This window comes from Elephas maximus, chromosome 19 (assembly GCF_024166365.1).
Source record: "Elephas maximus indicus isolate mEleMax1 chromosome 19, mEleMax1 primary haplotype, whole genome shotgun sequence".
NCBI classification, from domain to species: domain Eukaryota; kingdom Metazoa; phylum Chordata; class Mammalia; order Proboscidea; family Elephantidae; genus Elephas; species Elephas maximus.
Genome location: NC_064837.1, coordinates 121895 through 127500, shown reverse-complemented (window position 1 = coordinate 127500; position 5606 = coordinate 121895).

Sequence of the window (5606 nt, the reverse complement as noted above, 5' to 3'; positions counted from 1 at the left end):
GGCGGGCGGGCGGGCGGACGCGGGTGCGTCGCGGTCACCGTCCGTGCCCGTGCGCCGTCTCGAGCGCGTCCCGCTTTGGGGGGACGGCGGGCGCGCGGGGGCGCCGCGGGCGTGTGGCCGTGCCGCGCCTTCCGCGGGGGCGTCCCCCCCGCGCGGCGCGGGAGGCGCCCGTTCGTTCGCGTCTCCCGCCCGCGGTTCCGGTGCGCCGTCTGTCCGTCCGCGCGCGTCGCCGGGCGTGCGTCCGAGCCCGCGTGCCGCCTGCCCGTGGGTGCCGCGTGTACGGGGCCCCGTCCGCGCCCGCGTCCCCGAGCGTCAAGTGCAGGCCGCGCGCGCGCGCCTAGTGGAGCGTGCCCGCCCGCTCCGTGTATCGTGGGCGCGGGGGCGACGCGCGTTCCCGCGTGTTCCGCCTGCCCGCGTCTACCTCCGCGTCTCCCGAGCGTCCCGTGCGTGCGTCTGCTGTGCGCGTGCGTCTCCGCGTTTCCGCGTGCCCCGGGCGTGCGTCCGTGTCGCCGGAGGGCGCCGCCGCCGCCGCCGCCGCTGCGTGCGCGTACGTGTCCGCGCGGGTGCGCGCGTGGCCTCCCCGGTGCGCGCGCGCGCGCGCCCCCGTCCGTCCGAGTGCGGCGCGCCCTCTTCGGGATGCCGCGCGGGCGCGCGGCCGGCGGGCGCGCGAGTCGCGCGGCCGGGCGTACGTACCTCGTGCCCGTGCCCCCGTCTCGCGCGCGACGCGTGTATCGCGTCGCGCGTGTGTGGCGGGGGCGCCGTGTCCTCCGGAGCGCTGCGGCGCGGCCGTCCGCCCCGTCGCGCCCCTCCGTCCGTCCGTGCGGGTGGGCGTCCCGCTTCGGGGGGGGCGGCGGGGGTTGGCCGCGGGCGGGCTTTTGTTGGGGGGGTCCGCGGGCGTGTGCCCCCGAGGCCTACCTTCCCGTGTTTCGGCCGCGCCGTCCGTGCGAGTCGCCGTGCGTCCGGGCCCCCGTGCGCGTGCGCGCGCGGACCGTGCCCGTGGGTGCCGCGCGTCCGCGTTCCCGCGTGTTCTGCCTGCCCGCGCCTACCTCTGTGTCTCCCGGGCGTCCCGGGGTTGTGTCTGCTGCGCGCGCGCGCGCGCCCCCTCGCGTCCATCTCCGTGTTTCCGTGTGCTCCGTGGGCCCGTCCGTGTCTCCGGAGGGCACTCTGCGGTGCGGGCGCACGCGCGCGCGGGCGCGTTCCCGTCCTTCCGTCCGTCCGTCCGTCCGTCCGTCCGTCCTCCTCCTCCTCCTCCTCCTCCTCCTCCTCCTCCTCCTCCTCCTCCGCCCCCCACCGCCCACACCCCCGCCGCCCCCCGCCGCCCCCACCGCCTCCGCCGCCTCCAAACCTCTTCCCCGCCTGGCGGGTGGCACCCGGCGGCCACGTCGGACTGGATCCGGATGTCGCCAGCGTGGGGCCCACGGCAAGGGCGCAGGCTGGGTGGGGTTGGGGGTGCGTGGTGGGCGGTGGGGGGGGGTGGCGCCAGCGGTCCTCGGCGGCGGCGGGCCTAGCGCCGCCGGCACGTGCCCCTCCGGTTTCAGTCGGGACCGCCTCCGTGACGTCGAGGAGAGCTTCTCCATCCGTCCGTCCGAGGGCGCGGGGGTTCGGCGGACCGAGGGTGCCGTCGTCCCTCGACGACCGCCTTCGGGTCGCGCGCACACACACGCTCGGAGGCGTCCCGTCTCAACTGAAAGGGGTCGGCGGAGTAGAAACCGCGGCCCTCGAGACAGCTCCCTAACGCCGGGTGCGTGCGGCGGGGTGCTTTCTACACCCTACGGAAGGAAAACGCCTGTGGCCGGAGTTCTCGACGCCCGCCTTTCGACGCACCCTCTCGTCGCCTCGCTCCGTTTCCTAAGGCTCTCGTGACTCCTCCCGTTCTATTTCAGGGAGGCGCAGCTGAAGGGCTATCCGCTCCGCCCGTCCGTGAAGTTGGGCTTTCCCCCCGAAGGTGGCCGGAAGGGGGTGGGGGGGGCGCGTGAGCCAAAGGATCTTCAAAACGCGGCGGCGGCGGTACCGCCTTCGGCTCTCGCCGATCCCACGCAGAGGCGGGGGCGCGGGCAGGTCCGCGCGCAGGTGCCCGTGTGAAGGTGCAGGCGCGTGCAGGCGCGGGCGCGCGCGCGCGCGCCCTCGGGCATGTACGTAGAGGCGGGCGCCCGCGCGTGCACACCCCTAGGCGTACGCGCGCGTACCGGCGCGGGCGCGCCCGTGCGGGCGCGCACACGCCTACGCGCGTGTACCCGCGCGGGTACGCACGGGCAGGCACACGCGTACGAGTACGCGCGTGCGGACGCACCCGCCCGCCCGCGCACGGGCGCGTGCACGCGCCTGCGTGTCCGTATCTGCAGCCACGGGCGTGAGCGCGTAGGCGCCTACCGTCCTTCTTCTACCTAACGCCGTCACCGGGCTGGCTCGGCGTCCAGGTACGCCTGTCTCCCCCTCCCCTCCAATCCCCTCCCCCTCCCCGTCCCCCTCCCCTCCCCTCCCCGTCCCCCTCCCCTCCCCTCCCCCTCCCGTCCCTCCCCCATCCCCCGTCCCCCTCCCCTCGTCTCCCCTCCCCTCGTCTCCCCTCCCCTCCCCCCTCCCCCTCCCCGTCCCTCCCCCTCCCCGTCCCTCCCCCCACCGCCTCCCCTCCCCCACCCCTCCCCCTCCCCTCCCCCTCGCCTCCCCTGCCCCCATCCCCCTCCCCTCCCCCACCCCTCCCGCCCACCCCCTCCCCCTCCCCCTCCCTCTGCCTGTCTCCTTCCTTTTCTGAAACCGGGTTTTCCTCTTCGAGAGCCGTTCCGCCCCTCGGGCGAAACCAACTCGCCGCGTACCGGAGACCGAGTGCAAAGACGGAGCCCCGGCGGCGCGGCGGCGGCGGCTCGGAGCTCGGCTGCCGACCGAGATCGTCGGCGGTTCGGATCCGCCGGCTCCTCCTTGGGAAGCCCGTGGGGCGGCTCGACTCTCTCCCCTAGGGCCGCTCCGAGTCCCGAGCCGCTCGACGGCACGCGACGGCAGCGGCGCCGCAGTCAGCTCTCTAAACGGAAACGACGACGATGACGAACGTCAGTCTTCACCGCCACGCCCTACTCCCCACCCGAGCACCGTTCCAACTCGGGTGTTTCTCTCCCTGTGGCGGGGGTCCCCCCCCGACTGAGAAAAAATAAACCGCCCCCCGAGGACGGCCCGCGTTCGGAGCCTCTTGGTAGTAGCGCGCCTTCACGGGACGACGGCACGCGCGCCCGTCACCCGCTTCCCGGAAAGTCCCCCCCCCGCAGAGAGTCGCGAACTCGGGCGAAGACGGAGGAGTCCGCGTACCCGTCGCCCAAGGTTCAGCCATCGTCCGATTGGAAACCGGTGCCTTCCCGGTCCCGCCTTCCCGTCAATCGACGCCTCCCGGGGGTGGGATGGCTTCCAGCCGAACCAGCCTACCGTACCCTTCCCCTCCTACGTACCTCGGGAGGTCGGCTCGGACAGGGAGGGACCCGTCAGATGTCCAGTCCGCCGTGAGCTTTCCACGACGACGGTCGGCCGGTCGGCCGGTCGGCCGGTCGGTCGGTCGTCCCGGAACACCCCGGTCGGGTCCGCGCGCGCGGCACGGGCTTCACACACCTCGCTCCTCTGGCTTCCCGGGAGACGCTCGCGGCACGGCGACGTGTGCAACGCGGGAACGGCGACGCTGCCCTCGGCCTTACCGTCCCCCCCCCTCCAGCCGAATACGGCCCCGGCCCTCACCGCGGGCCGAGTTGGGGGGCTGGGGGTCGGGCCGGGGGGGTGATCGGCGGCGGCGGCCCTCGTCGGCAGGCGGCGCTAGCGCCGCCGGCGTCGGCCTTACGGTTCCCGTTGCGATTCCCCTCGTGGGCTCGGAGAAAAGCCTCTCCATCCGGCCAAGGGGGCGCCTGTTCGGCGGACCGAGGGCGACGACGGGGGGCTGCCCGTCCGCCTGGGCGCGCGCGCGCGCGCGCTCCCGCAGGCACAGGCGCGCGCGGGCGCGAGCACAGGCGCACACGCTCAGACACGCGCTCACGCGCAGACGCGCACAGACGCGCGCGCACGCCCGCGCAGACGCGCACTCAAACCCACACAGACACGCACAGACGCACACACAGACGCACGCACAGACCCGCGCTCACGTGCGCAGACACAGGCGCGCGCGCGCAGGCGCGCCCACGCGCGGGCGCACGCGCGCGGACGCGCACTCACGCCCGCACGGACGCGCACTCGCGCCCCCACAGACGCAGGCAGACACGCACACGGGCACGCCCGCAGATGCGCACGCGCACGCACGCAGTCACGCGCGCACACGCAGGCACACACGCCCGGACACGCGCGCACACGCCCCCGCAAAGACGCGCCCCCGCACAGACGCGCGCGCGCACAGGCACGCGCACCGGGACGCGCGCGCGAACGGACGCACGCACGCGCGCAGGCACGCGCGCACACGCACCAGGGCACCCGGAACGTTTGCCAACTCCCCGCCCACCTCAGCACCCCACCCCCCGGGCCCGAGGCGCGTGGTCCCCCACCGCCCCCACCCTCCGACCCCCCCACCGCCCCCACCCTCCGACCCCCCCACCGCCCCGCTCTCGGCCCCCCACCCCCAACCCCCCTCCGGCACTCCACCCCCCACCCCCACGACTCACGCACACACGCCCGCCCGCCCGCCCGCCCGCATTCGGGAGCCGCCGGAGATCTCTCGATGCTCGAGACGCCGACTCACCCCTCTCCCCCCCCCCCGCCCCGGAGACGCCACCTTCCCGAGTCCGCCCGCGAGCCCGGAGAGCGCTCCCTCGGGCCGAGCCGCCCGAGGGCCTCTGGGCGGGCGTTCGCGGCTGGCCCGCCGCGCCTCCGCTGGACCTCACTAAGTCCGGCCTCGCTCCCGAGAGCCTCGAGGGCCTCCCTCGGTGAGATGTCTCCCCAGTCGGACCGGGGGGCCCAGAGCCGGTCCGTACCGGCTCTGGGAAGGCGTTCCCGGCCTCCCCCCCGCCCCCCGTTTGCCCGCCCGCGTCGCGGGAGGATGGAAAGCGATGAGGAAGAACGCTCTCGGTGGCGGCCGTGGTTTTCTTTTGCGACGCGGATGCCGGCAAACGCACGGCTCCCTCCCTCCCTCCCTCCCTCCCTCCCTCCCTCCCTCCCTCCCTCCCTCCCGACGCAATTTGCCCGTTCAACCCGCCTCACGCGTACCGTTGGCTCGGCGACAGGGACGACGGCGGAAAACGTCTCCCGGTCTGCCTGCTGCGCCACGCGGGCACTCAAAGAACGAGGAGGAAAACTTCGGGGACTGGCGGTCTCATCCCGTCCCGTTTGTCGCGTCCGTCCAAAGCATACGGATCGGAGAACACCTGCCCGTCCGACGCTTGGGACGTGCTCTCTTCTCCCTCCCGCCCCCGGTGGACGCTCATCCCCTCGGGCGCCCCCCCCGTTCGGCCCTTTCGGGGGCGAGCGCGCGCGCGCGCCCCATGACGCTCCCGAGAGGTTTCCCCGGCGGCCCGGGGGAGTCTGTCCCCTCTGCCACCCTCGAGCCCCGGCCGGGGCCCAGGTGGACCCGGTTCCACCCCCCGCCGCCCTTCGCTCCGGTCGTCGGCCGTCACCCGGCGGCCGCTTCGAAACCGTCCCCCTCCGGAGCTCTG